Consider the following 13,459-nt stretch of genomic DNA (forward strand, 5'->3'; position numbering starts at 1 on the left):
AGTCGGACTGTGGGGACCCAGACGCGGGCGTGGCGCTGTCTCAGGTCCTTAACCTCTGTGACTTCGATTTCGTCATCAGAGAAAGCTGAGTACTAAGGATTTTTGTTTAGAAAGAGCTGCTGCGAGAGAACACGGAAGCTACATGCGTGTGCAAAGCACGGGCCCCACATGCAGAAGCACTCCGATATACACTGTGATAAGGATAGCCATTGCCACTGGCCAAACACCCGCGCGAGCGGGTCCTGGTCTCGCAACAGTCATGTGTCTGTCCACACACAGTCTCTGCACTCTTTCAGCTTCTGTCCGTCCGTCTTCGAAAGATGTTTCCTCTCCATTACATCTGGCTGTGCAGTGTGGCGTCATGATGATAAAACCAGGCCTGGACGGCGCACTTAACGAATGTGATGAAAGAAGGGAAACTGAGGCAGGACTGAGGACTGCCGACTAGGCTGATACATCTGAGACACAGCTGGAATGAGCATGCTTTGATCCGGGATCTCACAGACAGTGGGCTCCAGGCTCCAGGGTGTTTGTGTCCCAAGAAGGCCAGGAAGGGACGCTAAGGAGAGGAGATTAGAAAGTAGGACTGGCAATCGAAAAGGTGCCTAGAGGACCGGGGAGGCTGAAAGATGAACTAAGTCTTCGGCGCTGATGAATCTTAGAGAACTGTCCCCATAACCTTTTCAGCCCCACTCCGAGAAACCAGCATGGCTTTTGCTGTCAGTCTTCCAGGTGTAATAGAGGGAAAAAGTAGAGGGGGTATCGTTCAAGTTCAGTTCTTAACAATGGTGGATGAAAAAGACCCCAGAATCAGCTGGGTTTCTGCAGGGGTTCCCTAAGCCGGCAGTTCTGTAGCTCAAAGGGGGCCCTCCTGGAGACTACTGGGATCCCTGCATTATGTCACCTTCATGTTCTGTCTTTTACATCTCTTTCTCTGCCTCCTCAGCCTCTGGTAGGACAGAAACTCCAGCGAGGCTGGGGTAAAAAAAGACATGAGGCAGAGAGGACCAAACTCAAAAAAAAAAAAAAAAAAAGACCTTTCTCTGAGCAGGTGTCTGGGCCGCTCTCCCCCACAGCCTCCTGGTAGTGGGTTGTCGCCTTCCATCAGTTGCGCTGACAAAAGGGAAGCCCTCACTTCTTGTGTGTTAGCCTCTACCCTCTGTGGGGAAGGCAGGTGCTGCTAATGCAGAAGACACTCTACTCCAGAAGGGAACAATGCAGACCCTGGATACAGGGCGTGGCCGCAGTGCTGTGAGCTTTCTTGCTCTTTGCACCCTGGACAGCCATCCATCTGCCAAGGCCCTGATCCTCACCCAGAGGAGGGGCTCTCGGACTGCCCCCCATATGCCAGGGCTGTAGCTCAGGAAGTACCCAGGGTGTGGGGGCCCAGGCAAAGAGGTAAGGGTCATTAACAAAGCTGTTTCCCAATGTTTCAACTAAAGTGGACAGGAGAGACAATGACAGCAACTAATGCCAGCCAACTGCCCCTCCTAGAGCAGGAGCCAGGGTTGCCTCAGCATAGCCTCCGTGGAGGGCAAGCCTCATCAGGGCTGTGGCTCTGCAGCGGACTCCTGGGGAGAAGGAAGGAGCTATGTCCTTGAAGATCCCGGTCAGGTAAAGAGCTTGGGAGAGGGGGCGACAATGTCCACTCCTACCCCACCCTCCAACTCATGCTCAGGCAGGAGCCCCACGCGTACCTTCTCTGCCTCATTCGGCCTGCTTTTTGTAACACCGGTGGAGGCTCTGCTCCAGTCTGCAGAGGGCGAGGAAACTCCAGGCTCCCAATCTGCACATAAGTCAATCAACCTGTTTCAAAGCAAACACAAGCAAAAGGCCCAGGGTTATTCCAGGTATGTGTGTGGGAAGACTGCGGGTTTTGAACTTGTTAATTTACTCAGGAAATGGCATCTCTGCCCACATCCATTTGCAGTTTCGAAGAATGTAATGGCATCTTTGTTCACTCTGCAAGAAATGGACAGAATGCACAAGGTGCTTAAGCCGGCCTTGGGATTGGCAATTAGCTCTACCATCCACGAATTAAACTCTTTTTGCTCTGACACCACAATCCAATTGCTAATTCCCTAATCTCCTAGCGGAGTTAAATTATGAATGGAAGAAATGTGTCTCTCTCTCCTACACTCAAGGGAGAATTTACGCATAAATACCGCATTAATTTCTTAACTTCCTTAGGAGAACCACTGTGTTTTTCTTCCCTACCTACTGAAAAGCAAACAGGCTCATCACAAACAAATCCATAGCACGTTGGAAAGGGATCACACTTTATGGCTGGGAGCCAGGGGTTCTAAGTTCTAGCACGTGGCATATCTCTCAACAAGAGTGGGTCTTTGCCTATGTGTTTGCTAGCTTTTCATTTGCAAGATGGGGAGAAGATATGGTACTGTGAACCAGTGAGAACACTGGGTCACTAGTTCGCATCAGAGGCTCAAGTCCCCAAAAATGAAAATAAGATGTCACACCTAGAGAAATTAAAACATGGTAATTTGACTATGTTTTATTTGGCAGATGTGTCTTCAGGAAGCAAAGAAATGCTTTGTCCCCCCCCCCCCATGAACTTGTTTCCATTCATGGTTATTGATGCTCCTCCCCCTTTTTTTTACACCCAAAGAAATGGTGTAAAACATCCATTAAAAACCAGGCATGGTGGTGCTTGCCTGTAATGCCAGGACTCAGAAGAGTGGAGAGTTCCAGGCCAGCCTGGCAGCACAGTCAAACCCCATCTCAATAAAACCAACAAACACCAAACGAAAGAATCCATTGGTTAAGGACTGAGACCCTCTTGTTTGCATCCGCAGTTGGCTCTTTAGAGAGGACCACTGTATACCTTTCCCTTGCAGGTCTGAAGGCAGAAGGCAACGTACAGAAAAGTACTTGGCTTCCTCATGGAACTGTTGTGAAATCAAGTGAGAGCTGTGGTGTGAAGATAGACAGACACTCCTTAGAGAGGAGTAAGATTACACCCACCAACACTTTTATCATCATCCACGAGATGATGGACTAAAGGGGCTAAGAAGTGAGACTTTGAATTTAGGCAGCAGGCTCACCATCTGACCCAGAGCCAGTAACCTTCCAAGCAGGACATCTCACACCAGGGTGTAGGGACCACACGGATACTCGACAGTGTGTGGATGACAAGAGGAGCACCTGTGGATCCCAAAAGGATGGAGAATGTGATGTGTTTGCTGTGAGCTCTAAGCATTACCCCAGATTCTAGAAGGTCGAAGAGGCAGGCAGGCAGCAGCACCTACTGCTCTGTATGAAATCTGGGTTGGGGGAGGGCACAGACAGTAAGATAAGTTCTTCCAGCAGCAGCAGGACCAGGCATGGATGATGATGATGATGATGATGATGATGATGATGATGATGATGATGATGGAAGGGATGTCTGGGGATGGACCAGCTTCAAAACAGGCTCTGCCTGTCTTCTTGTATTAATATCTGCAGGGGTTCCTTATCTCTCTTTGGCAAGCAAATTTTCACTATTCTGTGATATTTCCCTATGCCACAAAAGAAATGCTGGTGTAGAGGAATGCCTAGACTGTCTCACCTGGGGATTCCACTGTGCCACAAGAGCACACTTCCTAGAAGGACAAACTCCAAATTCTTCTAGTGTTTTATTCTTGTACTTCCTCCCTCTGGATACACAGTCTGTGCCCAGGGAACAAAGATCTGTTTCTTTCTCTTCCAGAGACAATTAAAGATTTTATTGTAGATGAAGTTATTTTCTGTACTGCCAGCTGGCTCCCAAATAATCACACGGAGTCTTTTAATTATAAATTCCTGGCTAATAGCGCAGGCTTATTACTAACTAACTCCTACATTTTAAACTAACCCATTTCTACTAATCTATGTGCTGCTCCAAGGCTGGTTTACCTCATCTATGTACTTTCCATGCTACTTCTTCTGTGTCTGGCTGGAAACTCCTCTGACTCTATCCTTCTTCTTTCCGGTGTCCTAGTCTGGTTCTCCCACCTAACCAGCTCCTGTCCAGCTATCGGCCAGCCACGTTCTTTATTAAACCAATCACAGCAACATGTATTTATGCAGTGTGAAGGAATATTGTGCATTTTATTTCAGTTATTGTTTGAGTAGCTAAACCTATACACGCAAATACAAAAGAGTACATTGTAAAAATAGGTTTTATTAGCAAATCTCCTTGCCAAGCCTGCCTCCATCCAGCTTCCTACGCCCTACTCACTCGGCTGTTGCTGGTCAACCACTGTCACCAGATGTGTGCATCCTTCAAGAGTGAGTGTGTACACACATAAACGGAGATAAGCAAAGCAGCCAGCTACAGGATCACAGTTTCAATCCTAGCACTCAGGAGGTGGAAGAAGAAAGCCAGATTAAAGGTCAGCTTGAGCTACATGGTGAGTTTGAGGCCATCTTAGGCTGGCCACACAATGAGACTTAGTCTCAAAAAAACCAATATTGGGACTGTAGATATGGCTCAGCATTTAAGAGCATTGCAGAGGACCTGGGTTTAGTTCCCAGCACCCACAACTGTCCTTAACTTGAGTTCTAGGTGACTTAGCATCTTCTTTTGGCATCTCCAGGTATCAGGTACACATTCAGGCAAAAATTCATATATAAAATCAGAATAATAATTCTTTAAATGAAATAAATATGAAGCATGATTTTCCTACCTTGTTCTCCAACCCCAGTAAATAAATATCCTGAGTATTATTCTGTATTAGTTCACATAAAACTACCACATTAATAGAAGCCGAGTGTCACAAGATGTGAGCGTATCAGGTGCTTACCCTGTCCTCTCCTGAGTGACAATCGGATGGCTTATAGTCATTTGACATGGAAAGTGGCTTTGACACTTGTCGTTGGGTAAATGTGAATTCTTGCCTTTGCAAGATTACATTTAGGATCAAATCACTGACACAATGTTTTTATTTTATTTATTATTGGGTCTCTGCGTGTGTACGAAGTGTGTGAGTGTGTGCACACAGGTGCCATGGTAGCTGTGTGGAGGACACCTCTGGTGAGTTTGGGACCCAAGGATCAAACTCAATCGCTAAGTTTGCGCAGCTTGACCCACTGAGTCATCTCACCTGCTCTTCAGGATCAATTCATGAACCCAGACTTTTGAATAGCAGAGAATTTGGCTAAATTATTCTCCATGAGTCACATATAAAGAATCACACTTTACTCTCCCACAGCAGTGGAAAGGAGGGGGTTCCTGATTCTCCTTTCCTAAAAAAACTTCATGGTTAGCTTTTGTCTTTTTGTTTCTGGCAGTCTGACACATATAAATTGATATCTGTTTTGTGGTTTTCTTCCTACGATGAGATGGGGTGGACATCTTCACTTCCTTTAAATTGTTCCTGTTCTATTTGTTCTTACAGGTTTGAAGGAATCATACGATGAAAATTACCACTTTGTAGGGGAGATAAAAATCACTATATCATGCACTGTTTGCTGTGAAAAATGTTTTCCTGGCTCAATGGATCTTTCATTTTGTCACTATTTTGTGTCATACACAGGATTTCTTTATTTCAAAGCTATCTTGAAACAGTTCCATGTTTTTTGCTAAAATTTAGATCCTGTCATTTTCTATGATTAATCTTTTATCCATCTGAAACCTCCTTTGAACTTAAATGAGAGAATAAGCTAATGGTATCAAGACTGTTTTCCCAGCACTGGGTATTGAAGAGTTCACCTTTTACCTTCTGATTTAAATGATGTCTTTGGGTCAGTAAAGGTAGCTCAGTGGGTAAAGTCATTTGCCATGCCAGTATGAGAAACTAAGTCCAGATCCCCAGGACCTATGTAAAGCTGGAGCTGGTAGCACACTCCTCTCATTCCAGCACTCTTACAGAGAGATGGGAGGCAGAGATGGAAGAATTCTTGAAAGTCACAGGCCAGCTAGCCTAGGGTACACAGCAGTGAGCAGCAAGACCCTGTCTCAAACAAGGTGGGAGGTGATGATCAAACCGAGGCTGTCCTCTGACCTTATGTGTGCCATGGATATGCCTGCTTATACCCACACACTCAAACATGCACACACAATCACACATGTCTCTCACACATACACACGCGGGTAAAAGGAAGGCAATACATAAGTAGAATATTGTCTTTAAAACCTTAAGGGAGAAAAGATTATAGGACATATGTGATAGCAAAGTAGAAGGGCAGATTACTAGGGGTGGAAAGGGTTAAGCAGGGATGGGGAGAAAAGGAGATGGGGGAAAAGCTAACCCAAAATGAAGAACATATGGAAAAGTCATTTGAAAACCTACCATTTTTAAAAGCCAATTAAAAACTATATCTTTAAAAGAACTTGAGGGAGCCTACAGAGGTAGATAATGTAGCTTCCATAAACCACAGGTGATTAAGTGAAAACCCAGTGTAAGACACCTTCCTATGAGCTGTTTGTTGGGGAGACCTAGAGCCTCCAAAGCAATACGGGCTATCTCCATGGATGCCAGGGGCTGGGTTGAAGCCTGAACGCAAACATCCCAGACTCTTTGGATATATGGATGCCAGGAACGGAGATGAGGCTTCCACCCAAACAATACTATGTAATTTTCTTTTAAGAATTAGGGAATGTGGATGCTCTGGAGGTAGCTCACCCAGTGATGTGCTTGCGTGAAAAGAGCTAACTCAATCCTGTGCCAAATCCTGATGTGGGATTCCCTTCTGACTGCTGTGAATACCATTGGTTAATAAAGAAACTGGCTTGGCCTGATAGGGCAGCATAGAGCGAGGCAGGGAAAACTAAACTGAATGCTGAGAGAAAGTAGGCAGAGTCAGTGAGAAGCCATATAGCCCCACCAGAGATAGACACTGGAACTTTACCTGGTAAGCCACAGCCTCGTGGCAATACACAGATTAATGGAGATGGGTTAATTTAAGATATGAGTTAGAAATATGCTTAAGCTATTGACCAAACAGTGTTGAAAATAATATGGCTTCTGTGTGATTATTTCAGGGGGTCTGAGCAACCAGGAACAAACAATCTCCTTCAGATTGTAGAAGAGAAAGGTCACTTTCCAACCAATTCTATGAAGCTGGTGTGACCCTGAGACCAAAACCAGGCGTCTAAAACAAAAGAAGCCAAAGAATGTAGACCAAATAATATTTCTCAAAAATAGGTTAAAAAATCCGTAATAAAATACTAGCAAACAGGAATCAGTGGTACCTAAAAACAATTCTTCACCACGGACAAATAAGGTTCACTCAAGTGAGGCAAGTCAATATTTTTAAATGAACTAGTTCAATCCACCACATTAATGGACTAAAGGAAAAAAATCAGGGGCCCATACAATCAATACAGAATCAACCACTGACAAAATTCAGCGGCATTCATAGTGAGAACCACAGACACTGAAAGAAACTTCCTAAACTTGGTTTTCTTTTTGTTTGTTTTTACAAACATCTGCGAAAATCTACAGCTAAGATCATAGTGGGTGGTGAAAACGTGAATCCTGTCCTGTTAGTGGGCACAGGCAAGTGTGCCTTCCAACACTGTTGCTAAGCACAGTATTGCTGTCCCAGTCAGTGATAAGTCAAGAAAAGGAAATGCATGGCACAAAACTCATAAAGGAAAACATAAAACTATTTCTAATTACATATGATAGTGTACAATCCCACTATTAAAGCATTCTTAGAACTAATAAATAAATTCATCAAGATTGTGTGATAATGGATAAACATATAAAATTAATAGCATTTCTACATGAAAGTCATAACCATAAGGAAACAAACATTTAACATACAATATCATTTACAATCCCTCAAATATCCTTAGGTATAAAATAAACTGAACATGTAAATGACCAAGCTGGGCATAGTGGTTTCCACCTCTAATCCTAGCACTTGAGGCACTTAGGCAGGAAGACTGCCATGGTTCGAGGCCAGCCTGGGCTACAGAATGAGTTCTTGGACAGCCTGAACTACAGAGCAAAACCTTGCCTCAAATGACAACATCAACAACAAAATATGCACAAGACCTATGTGAACATTTTAGAAAATTTATAAAAAATTAAAAATAATAGGAATAAATAAATACCATGCTCATGGATTTGACTCAACACAGCAAAGAGGCAAATTAATCCCAAGTTTATGTAACCCTTCAAAAATTTCTACATGATTGTTAGTAGAAATAGACAAGATTATCCTTAAACTTACACAGGAAAATTAAAGTAATTGGAATTGCTTAAACAATTTGAAAAAAAAAAAGAAAAATCAAGAAGCAGAATCAATTAATTCAGGTAAGAGACTAACTATATAGATATAGAAGTAAACATTATGTATGAAGGACAAAGGAACAGATCAAGAAGATTAACAAAAAGGGGAGCACGAGAACTTTCTACAACGAAGGACACTCTCCGTATCTTAATTATAGTGGTGCTACCAAATCATGTGGGCGTGGCAAAATCCACTGGACTGTAGATCCAACAAAGGTGAATGCCATTCTCTATAAATTATAACTCAACACAGCTGACTTGGCAAGGAAAGTACCTTCAGGTACATGCATTGTGATGCATCAGAACCTGGCAGGGCACCTTACAGAGAGGGGGCACACACGCACAGAAAAGATAGACACCCCACTCTTTAACTAATCCTTTCTCCAAATAACGGCACCACCTGCCTATGAAGCAGAGCTATTGTGACCTAAACACCTTGTGTTAGTACCACAGTACTTTATGTTGGCAGATAAATTTCAACACCAGAGGACAAAACCAGTGACCTCAGTGTGCTTAATGAGATGGTGATTGACCAGTCCCCTAGTTACCATCTTTCTTGAGCTAATAGAGATGGTCACTGTGTCCTCTTTGTCACATCTTCCCTTGTCAACTTTAAATACCACCTTTAAGTCTCCTTTTCTTTCTCAATCCTCTATTCTCTCAATTTCCTGGTGCTGAGAGCATGGGCTGCACCCCAGGAGCTCCTCTTACACACACACACACACACACACACACACACACACACACACACCCTGCTCCGGTGTCCTGAATGCAGTCACACCCCAAGTCCCATCCTTATGTTGCAAAACTCCAGCTTTAAATCTAACTCAAACCTCTTCACTTTCAAACCTATACAGCCACCTGTCCATATGACACCTTTGGTGGTCTTTCTAACAAGTCTCTTGGAGCCAACAAATCTCAGGTTCTTCTCTAGCACCCTGCCAAACACAGTCTGTGCTGTGACACCCTGAGAGTCCAGTGTCTCCTCTCCGTCTCTGCTCTCACAACTGAACGAGAGCAAATTCTGCCACCTCAGAGCCTCAGAGCACAACACTCTCCTCCATCCTCCTCTCCTGCTACCCTACACCCCAATAATCCCGAACTCCAACCTGCTTTATTTTATAACCAGTTCCTTAGCACTTAGCTAACACATCCCCATCTTTTACTATGTCTTTTCCCGTGAAAATATAAGATACTTGAAAGACAGAGGTTTTATCTGTTTTATTCACGTCTGTATCGCTGAAATCTGAAACAATGCTAACACTATAGAAAGTGTAATCTGTGATGATTAATCCCCATGATCAATTTGATTTGATTTGCCTTAGAGCCACCTAGACACACCTCTGGCTTATCTGAGGAGGGAAGACCCACCCAGAATGTGGATGGTATCACCCCATGAACTGGGGGGTTCAGACTTAATACAACAGAGAAAGCAAGTTGAGCAGCGGTATTTACCTCTCTGCCTCCTGACCACGAAGGCTCTGTGCCCTTACCACACTTTTCACACCCTGAGGAACTGTGTCCCCTCAGTGAGACAATAAATCCCCGTAAGTTGCTTTTATCAAGCATTTTGTCCCATCAATGAGTGAAGTAACTGATACAGATACAGTGATCCAAATCATCTGTTGTAAAATAAGTGCATTCACACTTCAGCAAAGACCAAACTTCCTGTATGTACTCCGGTTTCCCCAGTCTCTCTGGAGTTCCCCAGCACTTAGGGTTTCAAGTATGGCCTTCTATACGATGCAGTATTGGTACCAAGCTAAGCTCTTACTATCCTGTGGGGTTCTGAGTCTTTCAAAGCTTAGCTCTTAAGTCTACTAGTTTATTTGTGTGCGTTGTGCATGCGTGCGTGCGTGCGTGTGTGCGTGTGTATACGCGTACATGCTTGTTTGCAGGTCAGAAAACAACTTTTGGAAGTCGGTTCTCTCTTCTGCCCACCATGTGGGTCCTAGGAATTAATCTCAGTTCATCCAGCTTGCTGGCAAGGGCTTTATGCCACGAGCCCCCTCGCTGCCCCCATTTATTTATCTTTCGTAGCCCCTTCACCCCAAGCACATGAGTTGGCTGTTCCTACAGCTCAGGTTCTGACAGACTATTCAGTTTGGTTAGTATGAATCTCATATTTACTAAACACGTTTTCTACACCTGATCCCCCTTCCTTTTCAATGTTATCAGCATAACACCCCATGAGGACAAGGACGGGTATCTGTCTCCGCTTCACAAGCTCTGAACAATCCTACTTTCTGAAACATTCCAGCATGTTCACAGTAGCTGGGTTCAGTGTACATCACCCTCATACGGTAGCAGGATTTCATGTACCATCACCCTCATACGGTAGCGGGATTTCGTGTACCATCACCCTCATACGGTATCGGGGTTCAGTGTACATCACCCTCATACAGCAGCTGATACAGTAGCTGGATTTAGTGTACCTCACACTCCCATGTCATAACTAATACTAAAGCTCAAATGATTTTCAAAACCTTTTCTCTGAGGAAAAACAGAATCACCTCACCCGAGATCATACACTCAGGGGGGAGCCAGGAGCTGAAGCGGGGCACACTGATTTAGGTCATATGACCATCCCTCTTGCCATCCTTCTTACTTTAATACTACTGGAAAGCAGAGGACTTGGCTCAAGGTGGCACGGGAGTCACTTGTGGGATGAAGAAAGAGGCTGGTTGATCAACAGCCCTCTCGGCAGACTTCAGGTTATCTTTCTTGTTCCCACAACTGCAGTCACAGTTCCAAGAAGAGGTGTCGAGGAGGAAGGGTGCTGAGACAGGAGGATGCCATTTTGTCAAAGCCAACAAATACACCACATGCTAGACAGTGCTCTGGAAGGCCCAGCTGTTCTCCACAGGTGGGAACCAATGGCTGTGCCAGAGACTGGCACCACCAGCCTTGGCTGTAAGATGGATGGGAAGAGAGACGGCCAAGTGTTGCCAGCTACCCACCTCAGTCTCAAGAGGGTCCCCTGGTTCTGGCTTACGGCAGAGGACCCCTCATCATTTATAGCAGCATCTCTGCTGGCTTCTGATTTAGCAGATGCTTGTGCTTTCTGTTTCTCCCATTGGCCTGGAAGTCTCCTGCAGCAGTCTGGACTTTGTGGGGATGGACACAATTCCTTCCTCGTTCCACTTAGAGCTGTCTGAAAATAAGGGCAAGGCTTATACCATGATGAAAGTTTCCATCATGGCCAAAGGTAGCTTCAGAATCACCTGAGCTCTTTTATCTCCCTCTCCACCGAGGACACGTGTGCTTTCATCCCTCCCTGCAGAGACCACAATGGCCAATTTGACCGTGAGAGACCTGGTGACTGTGGTCAACAAAGGTATCTTGGTGTCGAGTCTGAGCAGGTGCAGTGCTCAAGTCTCACATATCTGAACCGAGACGCAGAGAGATGAGGTTCCGCCGGGTCTCTCATCCTCTCTGTATTCCTGCTGTAAGAGCTGCTGCATACCCCCGTCAGCAGAACAGACAGAAAGAAAGGGCAGAAGGACTGGCCCAGGCGACAGCACAGAAACAAAGAGCGCCCCCAAAGCCACAAAGTGATCTGCCTTCCCAGTGGCTTGGTCCAAGCTGCTTACAGAACAATGGCAGGGAACAGGATTCCTGGGAAGAAGTCTACACTTTTGAATAGCAAATACTATTCTCCTTTAATACCACAAACAGACTTATGACTTTTCTTGGTCCGTGGGGATTATTATTTTATTCCAGTCTTAATCATCTTGTGTTAGTTAAGCTATTTTATTACAAAATTCATCAAGTGTTAAGCAATAAAGATGAACAATGATATCATGTGGAGTTGGAGAGATGGCTCATTGGTAAGAGCACACACTGTTCTTTCCAGAGGACCAGGGCTCGCTCCCTGAACCCATGTGGCAGCTCACAACTATCTGTAACTCCAGTTTCAGGGGATCCCACACCCTCTTCTTGCCTCTTAGGACACCAGACAAACATGATGCACACGGACATACATGTAGGTAAAAATTCCCATACACATAAATATTAATAAAAATGATATCATGTTTATATTTTGTCTCCTTATAGCCTTAGTGTAGTGAATCTGGAAATGGGCCTTGAGATTACAGATCAAGGTACGAATTCCAGTTTGTGTCTGATTATCTGCTAGTAACCATCTACACGACTTTGGGTGAATTACTCCACCTATTAGTGTTTTGGTTTCCCTGTGTCTAAATGAGGGGCACTATTCCTTTTCGGTCCCACACGTATCTAAACTCTTTGGCTAACACAGCCTTTCCCAGCTGGCCCCGCCTCAGCTGTCATTGCCCGGGGCTCTGCAGCCCCAGCCTGTCCACAACCCCATTCACCTGGCATTATCTCTTCCACAGGCCTCCCACTCACTCCTCACATGGCAACAGGGAAGGCACTTCCATGGAGAGGCCTTCCCTTGTCCCCTCAACTAGACCTGGTTAAATCAGTCTTCCCAGCAGAGCCCCGGAGAAGTCAGTGTGCAGATCAACAGATGGTCTCTTGTATCCTTGTCAAAATGAGCAGGTGATAATTCCTGATGAGCTAGGGTGTGGTCCCGCTAGTGTGACTATTTCTAACAAGTTCTGGGTGATCTGATGCTCCCGGGAGGAGAATGACCCCTTAGACACCCACAATTGGTCCATCAACATTATTTGTATTTCCTGCCTAACCCGGGCCCTGGGTAGCCCTCTGCCCTGTTCAGCCTTTGCTGCCTGGTTGAGAAAGGTTCCAGAAAGGTCTAATGACTCAATGGAGCAACAGCCGCAATGGGGGCAGCCTGGTTTCTGGTCAGAGTTAAAGAGAGGCTATCACAATATACATGCTACATGCTGCAGACAGATCTTAAAGCAAGGGCCACATCTTCTACTTCTTCCCCACTCCAACTCATTCCTGGGATGTCTTGGGCCCATAGCTCAGTTCTTGGAAGCAGTTTTGCTGAGTGGACAACTAAATAAGCACATGCATCAGAGGCTCTATGGCCCATGGTCCTTTAGGAGCAGGCAACACATGCAGAACAGCACAGTTTGCCCATCACTGTCACTCCCTATAGCCCAAACCTGGCCTTTACCAGAGGGGTCAAGAACACAGAATTTAAATATAGGTCTCAAAGACCAAAGAGTCACCAAGCATTCCTCAGGCAAACAAACAAGTGACAGAGCCCAGGAAGGAGGGTTATTGTTTTAAAAATTATTTCCGTAGTCCTCAAAGAACTGGAACAAAGCGGAATTGTCGTGGCTGCC

General features: G+C 45.0%; 1 protein-coding gene across 10 annotated transcripts in view; it reads right to left on the reverse strand.

The window, feature by feature from the left end:
* Nfasc (neurofascin) overlaps nt 1–13,459 on the reverse strand; it is a 162,852-nt gene that overhangs the window by 93,402 nt on the left and 55,991 nt on the right. For all 10 annotated transcript variants that reach the window (XM_041648810.1, XM_041648805.1, XM_041648806.1 and 7 more), the window contains exon 2: nt 1,698–1,806. The gene's annotated coding sequence lies outside the window, so the exon portion shown is untranslated. The remainder of the gene's footprint in view (nt 1–1,697; nt 1,807–13,459) is intronic.

Source organism: Microtus oregoni, unplaced genomic scaffold, assembly GCF_018167655.1.
Source record: "Microtus oregoni isolate MIOR12 unplaced genomic scaffold, Mior012 000003F_ref0000135, whole genome shotgun sequence".
Lineage (NCBI taxonomy): Eukaryota > Metazoa > Chordata > Mammalia > Rodentia > Cricetidae > Microtus > Microtus oregoni.